We start from the raw sequence: 12,565 nt of genomic DNA, 5'->3' as shown, positions 1-12,565 counted from the left end.
CCTTAGTGCTGGGATTACAGGTGTGGGCTACGATGCCTAGTTTTACAAATTTTTTAGATTGGTCTTTGATGTCACAATTTAGTAGTGTGTTAGAGTGAATGTTACTGAGCAGGGAATGGGATGGAGTTAGTTAAAAGTAGGCAAGAGAAAGCTGCCATATTGCCCCAGCAACTACAGCCAATGTATTTGGAAAGTTTCTTGAGAAAGGTGAGTTAGTCTAGGTCTTTTGTTTCAGCCCATGGTCTGGTGGAAATGAGCTGCGTCCTTAGCCCACTAATCAGTGTCTTGAAGGAAGTAAGATAGGAATTGGAATGGTCAGGTGTGCAGTATGTACATTTATAAAAGGCTTTTAGTAAATAGAAACCTGGAAACCTCAGGATGCCAGCTGCTTGTCCTCTTTCTTGTCTGTGCCCATGTTCATATTTAAAATTGGCTTTATTCATTGATTATGTGCCATTTGTATTTTCCTCTTTCATGTATTATCTTTTTTTTTCCTTCAAGGTACTGGCGTTTGAACTCAGGGTCTCACATTTGCTAGGCAGACGTTCTACCACCAGTCCTGATTTTCGGTGCTTGGTGGGTTCTTTCCCCCTTCCCCCTTACCCCCTTCCCCCCCCCTCCCCTGCCAAGTGGTAAGCAGGTGCTCTACCACTTGTGCCACTCTGCCAGGCCCATTTTATGTTGGATTTTTTTCGAGATAGGGTCTCATGAACTATTTACCTAGGCTGGCTTGGGACTACAGTCCTCCTGATCTCTGCCTCCTGAGTATTAGGATTACAGGTATCAGCCACCAGCGCCTGGCTTGAAGAGCTTTTTAAATTTTTTTTTGTTTGTAAAGATTAACAGTTTTTTTTTTTTTTTTTTTTTTTTAAACTTTATTCTTAGTTTTTGGAATTGAGGTTGACTTTAGGGCTTCACACTTGTAATCAGGTGCTGCAAAGCAGGTGCTCTACGGCTTGAGCCACACCTCCAGACCATTTTGCTCTGGTTATTTTTGGAGATGAGGTCTTATAAACTATTTGACCCAGCTGGCCTTGAACTGCAATCCTCTTAGCCTCCCTAGTAGCTTGGGGCTCGGCTTTTTTTTTTTTTTATTAAAGAAGTCCAGTTGGAGTTTATTTAAACTAAGAGGTAAAGGTCATAACGTTTTCATGCAATACACACTTGGTTCTTTAAAGGACAGTTGTGACAAACAAAACTAGAAAATGCTGCATTGTGAGCCACACACAACACCAACATTCTGGATTGTACATAATCAAAGAAATACCTCACTTTTCGAAATGCTGTTAACAGTCAATACACAGAGGCATGCCTTAGGTGGGCATAGGAATGCAGTTTAGAAAAGTAGGAAAACAAACCCAAACTGGAACTATTCAATTTCTTTAAAAATCACTGAGCAAGAAAAGCAACTTCCATACTGATTTTACACAGCTATGTACACAGTACCTTGACTTAAATCCAAGAGCAAAAGTTAAGACTCTCCTTCTCTATTTTTGGTAAATAAGTGCATGGTAAACTTAGATGACTGTCCCCCTGGATTTTACCCAGGAGTGGTCTTTTTAATACCTTTTTAAAAGAGGGTAGGTTTGGCACTTTTATATTGATGTCTCCTATGTTAATATTACTTGGGATAGGAAGATTCGTATTCTTTACAGCTGATACAGCACAGGCTGGAGCTTCTTCTAAGCCAGCCTCTGATTTCTCCAGTTTATTCTGTGGATTGAGTTACATAATCTCATTTATGTTGGTCTCCAGTACCATTCCCCCATCACCATTTCCACTAGACTCTTGTGAACCTTGTCTACATGGAATATTAAATTCAGTTCACAGACATTCTCAAAACATATGTCTAGTGTTTTCACAAACACTTGAATTATATCTAAAATACCACGTTCACTTTCTAAAGAATCCACACAGAAAATAAAATACAGCATTGCATTATGTCTATAAATTAGTTTGTTGTCAGAGCCTCCAATTAATAATCCTCCTTGTAGGAAATTACAAACATTTTTGTCTCTCTTAGCTACCAAATGGAAAGTCTCCCTGATGGATTTGCTGGTGTGTCTTCACTGTAGGGCTGGTAGAAAACTTGGAGAGTCACTGCTTCTAGTGGTTGTGGAAGATGAGGATGGCCTTGATCATGGCTGGGTGGGACTGAGCAGGTGGGTGCTGGTGGCCAGGGCAAGGGCAGGTGTGTGAACTTCACCTCTCAACTCTACCTGCTGCCTCTCAGCTAGTCAGTTCTTAATAATAAGAAAACATAGGTCAAAGTAAAAAAAATAAAATCCCAATTATATAACATCCCCCCTTTTTTTTTTTTGTGTTTACTAGGGGTTGAACTCAGAGCTTCATGCTTGCTAGGCAGGCAGGCAGGTACTGTCACTTGAGCCACTCTACCTGCCCTTTTTTGTGTTGGGTTTTTTTTTTTTGAAATAGGATCTTGCTTTTGTTGCCTAGGCTGGCTTCGAACTTCAATCCTCCTGATCTCTGCCTTCCGAGTAGCTAGGATTACAGATGTGAGCCACTGGCACCGGGCTTAACACTCCAATTTTTAAGTTAAGCTTGAGATTTACTAAATGAGTTTAGGTGGATAAAAATGTCACAAATGGACTTTTTAAGTACTCAGCTACTTACTTGCCCCAAATGACTCTAGTTCTCCACTCTTCTGGTTCCACCTGAATACTTGAGGCAGGAGCTTCCTAGCAGTTAAACAAAACAGTAAACATTATATATCCAAAATGTGTGTATTGGGATGGTTTCCCACTCATCTTGATTCAGGGTGCTTTTAATGCTGCTTGCTTCTGAAGGAACATCCTTCTGTAAGCCTTGCTTTTCCTCTTGTAGACTGGCAGAGGACAGTGGAGCAGCCAACACACAAAACTACATTTGTGCATTAGTAAAGACGGTGATATTTTATAGGATTCTGGGCATTTCACATCCATGAAGTAAGATAGGGCTTCACAGCAGACACCTCTTCTTGTGTTTCCTCTTCACCTTCTCTGGAGAGGAGTAAAGGACTTCCTTTGTGAGAGGCCTGTTCTCATGAGGAGGTTGTCACCACCGGAAAGGCTTCTTGTATTCTTATGTGCATTCTTCCTTTAGTATTTTCCCTAGCTATATGGTGTTTGTCATATAGCTGTCCAGTTTTCTTGACTTAGACTTGTGTGAGATTGTTTCCTTTGCTACACAGTGGAATTACCAGAAGGGGGTGAATGACATGAGATGAAGCTGCAGAGGCTGGGTGAAGGTACTCAGGGTTTTGTCACCATGGTAACAAGTTGGGATGACAGTTGTTGAAGGGTTTTAGGCAGGGAGTGGTATTTTAGAAAGATGAGAATGGCCTTGAAAGATGAAGCTGGCTTCTCTGTGGAGAATGGACAGTGAAAGCAGAGGGCAGAGAATAGGCATGGTCTGGAGATGCTGGGGACTGGGAACTGGGTCAAGATATAGATGTTCAAATTTAGTTTTTTCAGTAGGTAAGACAGTTATGTGCTTTAAAATTAAAAAATACTAAGTGTAATATCTTCCTCCTGTCCCTTAGCCATTCAGTTCTTCTTCTGGCAGGTCACCAGTATTAGGCCTTTGTGTATTGTTCAAGATATTTATGGGGGAAGAAAGGTATTTATGAATGTACAAGAAAAGGCACATACAGATATTTTGGGCTTTTATTGTGGATCTTTTTCACATCTACTCAAAAGTAGATAAAGGTTGGGTGCCGGTGGTTCACACCTGTAATTCTAGCTACTCAGGAGGCAGAGATCAGGAAGATTGCAGTTTAAAGCCAGCTTAGGCAAATAGTTGGAGAGACCCGGTCTCAAAAAACCCATCACAAAAAAGGGCTGGCTCTAGGTGTAAGCCCTGAGTTGAAACTCTAGTACACCCTCAAACAATATATATATATATATATATATATATATGTGTGTATGTATGTATATGTGTGATACCTGGGCATGTGAGGCATTTCTGTAATCCTAGCACTTGGAAGATTGAGGCAGGAGGATCATGAGTTCTAGGCCAGCCTGAGCTATATAATGAGATCCTGTCTCAAAAAAAAAAAGTGGATATGGAAATAATATGATGTATACCATTACTTGTCCCCGAGCATTAAGGTATCTTCTCATGGGCAGTCTTGCTTCATCTGTTCCTCCATCACTTCCCACCCAATTTGCAGTTATTTTAAAATAATTCTCAAACATTTCATCTACAGATGTTCAAGCTAATGTAAGTATTTCAGTCAATAAATATCATGTAAATATTCAGATTCATTATTCCAGATAAAAATAATAACTGTTATAATTGTTTTTCTTTTGTGATTGAGTTTTTTTTTTTTTTCTGGGGGGTACTGTTATTTGAACTCAGAACCTTGTACTTGCTAGCCAGGTACTCAACCACTTGAGCTGCCCCCCCCCTTGTAAATTAGGATTTTTTTTTTTTTTTTTTGTGGGACCTTTTTTTTTTTTTTTTTTTTTTTGCAGTACTGGGGTTTAAACTTAGGGCCTCACACTTACTAAGTAGGTGCTTTGCCACTTGAGCCACTCCACCAGCCCTGTTTTTTTGTGTTGGGTATTTTTGAGATAGGGTCTTTGAACTATTTGCTTCAGCTGGCTTTGAACCAGGATCCTCCTGATCTCTGCCTCCTGAGTAGTTAGGAATACAGGTGTGAGCCACTGGTGCTTGGTTTAGAAAAATAATTTATGATATATCAACTTGATGAAATGTTGTATTACTGTTGATGTGATAATCATGAATAATGTGGAAACACGATGGAATATTTAAGGAGAAATTATTTATACAGCCCACAACCACATAAAATGTATATGCATGCAGAGGAATTGGAAGGAAATGAAAAATCTTGAGTTAGAGTGTTGATACTTCTTTTAGAATTTCCTTTTAATGTTCTTAGTCACCACTGTTGGCTCTATGTTGCTCTACAGAGAGGTACTCAATCTACTCCCTTGATTATTTGGTGCCCAGGCTGCACTGGAGTCTTACCCAAGGGCAGCGGCAGATGTCATAGGTCTTCCTGGGCCTCCTGTTGGTTCTAAGGTACCCTCTCAACTTTACCTGCTCATTCGGTATGTGCTCTTTGCTTGCTGCCTGCCCTGTTTTGGAGTTCAGCAGTGAACAGAACAGACAGGACTTGTGTCTTTGGGGGAAAGAGCAAAGGGGAAGTGGTGTGGGGAGCAGGTGGTGTCATCTGGAGGAAGCACATGGAGATTAGTGTGATTGATGCTGTGTGTAGGTTGTAAAGAGTGTCTTGTAGGCGTTGTCAGGGCCTGGCTTCTCTGGGTGAGGGGCCGTTGGGAGGTGCCAAGCAGAAGAGTGGTGTGGTCTGACTTAGCAGACTGCTCTGTTGCAGTGTTGAGAGTTGGTTGAAGACAGCAGGGGTGCAGACAGTGAGATGAGAGGCTGCTGCAGGGTAGCAGTGGGGGTGAGGTGGAGGTAGTGAATAGAAAGGTTCAGGATGTGCTTTAAAGATGGAACAATTAAGACTTACCAATAATCTGCATGTGCACATGGGGAAGTGTGCAAGGTGTCAAGGTGACATCCTGAAGTGGTCAGATTCTTTTGGCTCTAAAAGAATTTGCTTATGGATTGGATGTGATCTATCAGATAATAAGGAAAGAATGCTTTTTTGGGTGTGTTGGCAGTGGTGGCTGAGACGAAGTATCCCAGGAGAAGAGCAGGTCTGGGGAGAGATCACAAACTAGGTTTGGATATGTTAATTATGAGGTACCTGTTTAAAGAGATACACAATAGACCCTGGTAACTATAGGTATATGGTTCTAGGACTGCCATTGAGGAAAAAACTGGAAATGCTCAGGATGCATGGACTTAAGTGGTGTACTGCGGATGCTTGATGCATATTTTCCATAATGCCACTAACTTCCTCTAAAGTTAAGCACATTACCTTGCTTTTTGGGTACCATTTGCTTTTTGGGAGGTTATTTTCACAAAATTAAAGACGGAAACACTCAACAGATCACACAATGATTTAATCAAAACTGATGATAACTTAGGTCTCAGCTTTTTGGCATCCACTGTATTGTGTAATATGTGTACAGATCATAGAACTTTTTGTGGACTCTGCTTTGGTGGCTCACATTATAATCCTAGTTACTTGGGAGGCAGAGATCAGGAGGACTGAGGTTAGAAGCCAGTCCAGGCAAATAGTTTGTGAGACCCTATCTTGAAAATACCCAACCCAAAAAAAGGCAGGCAGAGTGGCTCAACTGGTAGAGTACCTGCCTAGCAAATGTAAAACCTTAGAGTTCAAGCCCTAGTACTGCCAAAAAAATTTTTTAAAAATTTCTTTTGATTGACTTTTTTTTTTGACCATGCTTGGTTAGAACCACATGTAATAACACAGGAAATAAGGTGGACTTTCTGAATTATAGCAGTAGTCCAACCACTTTTTTCAGCTTGGTCTAAGACATACTGTCTTTAGAACCATTGCAGATTTCTCTTAACTGGCTTCTCTCGCTTGTCTCTACAGTTCATTTTCTATCAGGACTCTAGCATGGTACTTAAAAGGAACCAAACAAGCTGTACATGCTAGCACTTGGGAGGCTGAGGCAGGAGGATAGAGTTTTATCCCATCCTGAGCTGTGTAACAAGACACTGATACCAAAAAACAAAGGAAAACAAAAACCTAGAAAAACTGTTCATAATTTCATGACCCAAATAACCTTGTTGACGTGTTCAAAAGGTACTGGGGTTTGAACTCATGGCCTACACCTTGAGCCACTCCACCAGCCCTTTTTTTGTGATGGGTTTTTTGCAAGGGAGGGTCTCCTTACAAACTGACTTTGAACTGTGATCCTCCTGATCTCTGCCTCATGAGTAGCTAGGATTACAGGCGTGAGCCAAGGGTGCTTGGCTATCATTTGCAGTCTTATGCTTTTTTACTTTGATTCCACTTATTTGTGTCTGAAAAGCAAATATTTTTAATTTTAATAGTGTTTACTTTTAAAAAGATTGTCACATACTATATGTAATTTATGGGATTTCCTTTTTCATGTAATTTGATACTGTTACCCATTTATATCAAATGTTGCTGTGATTGACTTATTTTGTCTTTTTCATAATCTTTTGCTGTGTGAATATAATCCAACTTTTTATCACTGTCACTGAAGATCAATTTTTTTTTTTTTTGTGGTACTGGAGCTTGAACTCAGGACCTACACCTTAAGCCATTCTACCAGCCCTTTTTCGTGATGGGTATTTTTTTTTTCCAGATAGGGTCTCACAGACTATCTGCCTGGGCTGGCTTCAAACCGTGATCCTCCTGATCTTTACTTCTGGAGTAGCTAGGATTATAGGTGTGAGCCACTAGTGCCGGGTAGGCAAGTTATTTAAAAGGTTTTTTATTTCATTTTTTAAAAACTGCAATCTTTTGCTGCTGGAAACATGTCTGTGGGTGTCTCTTTCACTAATTGTGTCCATGTTCTGCTTCAGGAAATGATGGGAAACCAAACCATTGCATTAGTAGTGGACATTCCCACCAACAGTGTATAAATGTCCTGTGAGTCCACATCCTCCTTTGAGCATTGGTGTGTCACATTTTTGATTTGGGCTAACTGAATGTGTGTGAAATAGCATTTCATAATCTCAGTTGCAATCTCCATGCCGCTAAGTGTGGAGCATCTTTCTGTGATTATTGGGTAAATACATATTTTTGTCTGTAGATGTTGTTTCCCATCTTTTGGTGTTTTGTATTTTTAAAAATTATTTTGCAGTACTTTGTGTATTGTATTCTTAGTACTGATCTTTTGTGTCCTTTGTATATATTGTGGATATATTCTTTTGTGTGTGTGTGTGTGTGTGTGTGTGTGTGTGTGTGTGCATGTATGGTGGTACTGGGGTTTGAGATCAGGCCTTGCTCTTGCTAGGCAGATGCTTTCCCACTTGAGCAATACCTCTAGATCTTTTTGCTTTAGTTATTTTTTGAATTGGGTCTTGGGTTTCTGCCCAGGCCAGCCTGTACCATGGTGCTCCTAACCTACACCTCTCATGCAGCTGGGATGATAGGTGCGCTTTACCACGCCCAGCTTTTTTATCAGTTGAGATGGTGTCTCCTGAACTTTTTTGCTAGGGCTGGCCTTCCAACAGGCATGAGCCTGTGAAACTGGGCCCGGCGCTCCCAGTTTTAATATTAATCTTTTTTTGTGTGTGTTTTTAAAAAGCCTTTCTTTATAGCATAGGCTAAAAGACAGTTCATATTAAATTCTTCCTCAAGTTTGTTGTTGGTGTTTAATTCCTTCCTTCTTTGGAGTTGACCTTTTCCCTTGTGAGTATGTTTTCCTTTTTTAAAAAAATGAATGGTGTGAACTTGGGATTCAGTTCCATCTTCCTTCATGTGCATACTCAATTTTCCTTCTTCAGGTACTAAACAACCCTCTTTTCTCCACAAGTCTGACACAGTGTTTGAGTGTGTGAGAGTCTCTTTTGCAGTCAGGATTTCATGCCTTTTACTAGTTTGCCCAGGTTTCTACCCTCTTAATTGATTCCACTGCAGGCCTGGACATTGGTGGGACAGGTCACATCTTCATGCTCCTTTGCATTGGTTGCATGCATTCTTGGAATTATTGGCCGTTCTTCAGTATAAATTTCAGAATAATCAAATTCTATGAAAAGTTCTTTTGAGATATTTTTTGGTTTGTGTTGGGTCTGTAGCTCACTTCATGACAATCTTCCCAATACATCTTTCAATCTATGAGCATACTGCATCTCTGCTCCTTTAGTTTTTGAAAATATCTTCATGAAACTTGATAATTTTCCCTGTAGAGGTCTTGCCATCTTTTGTAGCTTTTTTCTGGAAAGTGGAACATTCTCCAATCCACTGCAAGTAACGGCTTCTCCTTAGTTTTAGTGCCACAGCTTGCCACAGATATCCAGCCACACACAGTCATCTTGCCATGATCTACTGTTGGTGGTCCTAATGCTTTGTAGGTCATTAATCTACAGTTAATGACAGTTTTATTTCTTCTTTCTAATTCTCAGGCCTCAAATTGTCTAATTGTGCTGGTTAGGACTCCCAGTATATGTTGAATAGAAATGATGCTAGTGGATGCCCTTGCTTTTCATTTTATTTTTGTCATTTTACTGACTTTTTAGTTTGAAATAAGCTTAGACTTACAAAAAGTTGGAAACATATACGCAGTATTCTGCTGTGTCCTTCACCTTGATACTACCTTTGCTTTGCCTTTTTTTTTTTTTGGGGTGGGACTGGGGTTTGAACTCAGGGTCTTATGCTTGCTAGGTAGGTGCTCTATCACTTGCGTCACTCCACCAGCCCTCTTTTTGTGTGTTGGGTATTTCTGCAACAGGGTCTTGCTTTCTGCACCTGCTGGCCTTGAATGGAGATCCTCATCTCTGCTTCCTAAGTAGCTAGAGATTACAGGTGTGAGCCACTGGTGTCCAGGTGCTTTGCCATTCTTTAGCCATCTTTTTTTGTTTGTTTTCCCTGGTTACTGAGGCTTGAACTCAGGGCCCCAATCTTGCCTGGCAAATAATATACCACTTGAACTGTGACCCCAAGACTGTTGATTTTAGTTTGTCTTTCAGATAGGTTCTTCTGCTAACTTTGCCTGAGCTGGCCTAGAATATCAGCCCTCCTGCCTTCACTTCCCAAGTAGCTTGGATTACAAATTTGTGCCACCCCATCCAGCTTATTTTTGAAATTGACTCCCTAAATTTTGCTTTGGCTAACCTCCAGTAATAATGCTCCTGTCTCCATGTCTTCATGATCATTCTTGATTGTAAGGAGCGTTTTCCTCTTTGGGAAGCTTTCCTTTCAGTGCTGAGGATCAAACTCAGAGCCTTGCGAATTGTTAGGCAAGTGCTGTACCACTGAACTATATCTCCAGTCCCTTAACTTTATTAAAATTAGGAAATTCTGTTCCTCCTTTACTGAGTTTCAAAGATCATATTTGGATATTGAATTTTGCCAAATATTTTTCTACATCTTGAAAAACTGACTAATGTGATGAGTTACATTTATGAGTTTTTCTGACAGTAAGTTCCACTTGGATATATGGGGTATGCCCAGCAGTACCTGGTGATAGTATTTTTTTTTTTTTTAATATACTGCTGAACTCAAGTTGCTAAATTTTTCTTTTTCTTTTTGGTGGTACTGGGATTTGAACTCAAGGTCTTACGCTTGCTAGGCAGGCACTCTACCAGTTGAACCTTCACCAGTCCTTTTGTGTGTCGGTTATTTTCAAGATAGGGTCTTGTGAACCGTTTGCCTGGGCTTCAAATTGTGATCCTTCTGATCTTTGCCTCTTGAGTAGCTAGGATTACAGGCGTGAACCACTGGTTTCCATCTCAATTTGTTAATATTTTATTTTGAATTTTCACATTTTTGTAATGGAAATTTCCAGTAATTTATTACCTCCCTCCTTTTCCTTTCTTTGGATTCATTAGAGGTGTACGTTGCATTACAGAGTGACTTTTCCCCTTTCTTTTTTTTTTTTTTTTTTTTTTGCATCATTGGCGTTTGAACTCAGGACCTGTACTTTGAGCCACTCCACCAGCCCTTTTTTATGATGGATTTTTCTGAGATAGGATTTCAGGAACTGTTTGCTCTGGCTGGCTTTGGATTGCTATCCTCCTGATCTCTGCCTCCTGAGTAGCTAGGTTTATAGCTGTGAGTCACCCGTGCCTGGCTCCATAGGAATTTTCATACACAGAAGCCCATGTCTTTCTTCTCTTACCAAATCTCTCACTCTACTGGATCCTCCCTCGGCTTGTCTCCACAATCCCCCACTCAAGTGCATCAGCATTTTTTAAACTTTTCGGTGTTTCCTTGAAGGGATCTAACAATTTATGTAACTGGCACTTTGTTGGTGCATATGCTTAGATTTCCAGTCTAGAAAGAAGGCTGAGTGAATGTGCCTGTTACATATGATTTGGGGAACTTTAGCAAGTGTATCTGTAGACTAAATCATACAGTTGCTCAGCCAAGAGGTACATCCATTTAAACATTTGAGCTAGAGGCTTGGCTCAAGCGGTAGTGCACCTGCCTAGCACATTTGAAGCTCTGAGTTTAAATTTCAGTACCACCAACTCCCCAGAAACAAAAACAATTTGATAAACATTGCTAAGTTGGACCTACAAAGGTTTAATTTTATGACAGTAGTGTGTGAGAATAGCTTATTTATACTTTCATAAACAGACTTTAATTAATTAATTAATTTGCAGTACTGGGGTTTGAACTCAGGGCCTTGCACTTAAAATGGTGTCTTTGAGTAACCTACATACTGATTTCCATGGTGGGTGCACTAAGTATAATCACTCCTTCCCTCCTATCCTCACCAATATTTGATCTTTTTTGGTGGCATTGAGGTTTTTTTGTACTGGGGTTTCAACTCAGGGACTCAACACTTGTTAGGCAAGGGCTCTACCACTTGAGCCACTACACCAGCTTTATTTTTGTGCTGGGTATTTTCTTTTGAACTATTTGTCCGGCCTGGCTTTGACTCTCAAGCCTCCTGATCTCTGCCTCCTGAGTGAGTAGCTAGGACTACAGGTGTGAGCAACTGGCACCTGGCTTTTATTTTCTGAGGATAGCCATTCTGACTGGGGTGAGATAAAATCTCAGTGTAGTCTTGATTACCCTGATGGCTAAAGATGTTGAATATTTTTTAATGTTTTTATTGGCCCTTTGTATTTCTTAATTTGAAAAGTATTCAGTTCATTTGCCTATTTGTTTATGGGCTTTTTTTTTTTTTCTCTTGGTAGGACTGAACTTAGGGCTTTGAGGTTACAAAGCAGGTGCTCTATTGCTTGAGCCGCACCTCCAGTTCATTTTCTTCTGGTTATTTTGGAGATGGAATCTCACAAACTATTTGCCTGGACTGGCCTGGGACCTCGATCCTCCTGATCTCAGCTTCTCAAGTAGCTAGGATTATAGACCTGAGCCACCAGTGCCTGGTGTGTGTGTAATCTTAAAAAAAAAAAAAAAAAAAAAGACATAAAAGTACTAGGGAGTAGTTACGGACTAAGAAGGGTAACAGAGGAAGGGAAAGGGGTTAATGGGGGGGATAAATAATATAAAGTTACCTTATACATGTCTAAGAAAATGTCATCATGAAACGATTATTTTATTCAACTAATATTTTATACACTAATAAAAAATAGAGACCTTGAAAACAAATTGTAAGATCAGAGAGATTATACTTTTTGAGCTTAATAGATACAGTATTGCACAGGAATGATGTACAGTATCATAGTAGTTAACTGGGAAAAAAGGAAGTGAGGGAGAGAAAAGGGATATGGCTTCAAATTTTAGCTGAAATGAAAGATTTTTTTTTTAATGGTACTAGGGTTTAAACTCAGGGCCTTCACTTTGAGCTACTTTGCTGCCCTTTTTTGTGATTTTTTTTTTTTCTTCAAGATAGGGCCTCTTAAAAAAAAAAAAAATAGGGTCTCACGAAACTGTTTGCCCAGGCTGACTTTCAACAGTGATCCTCCTGATCTCTGCCTCCTGAGTAGCTAGGATTACAGGCGTGAGCCACTGGTGTCCAGCAAGAGATTTCCTCATAAACTACAAAGCACATAC

General features: G+C 40.1%; 1 protein-coding gene and 1 pseudogene across 7 annotated transcripts in view; one reads left to right on the top strand and one right to left on the bottom strand.

Moving 5' to 3' along the window:
* The window catches only part of Ehmt1 (euchromatic histone lysine methyltransferase 1), a 155,186-nt gene that overhangs the window by 7,369 nt on the left and 135,252 nt on the right, over window positions 1–12,565 (top strand). The gene's annotated exons all lie outside the window — the stretch shown is intronic.
* LOC109688964 (AP-3 complex subunit sigma-1 pseudogene) lies at window positions 1,442–2,142 on the bottom strand (annotated as a pseudogene).

This window comes from Castor canadensis, chromosome 13, assembly GCF_047511655.1.
Source record: "Castor canadensis chromosome 13, mCasCan1.hap1v2, whole genome shotgun sequence".
Taxonomy (NCBI): domain Eukaryota; kingdom Metazoa; phylum Chordata; class Mammalia; order Rodentia; family Castoridae; genus Castor; species Castor canadensis.
The sequence above is the reverse complement of the archived record's forward strand: the minus strand, read 5'-3'. Positions and strand labels throughout refer to the sequence as shown.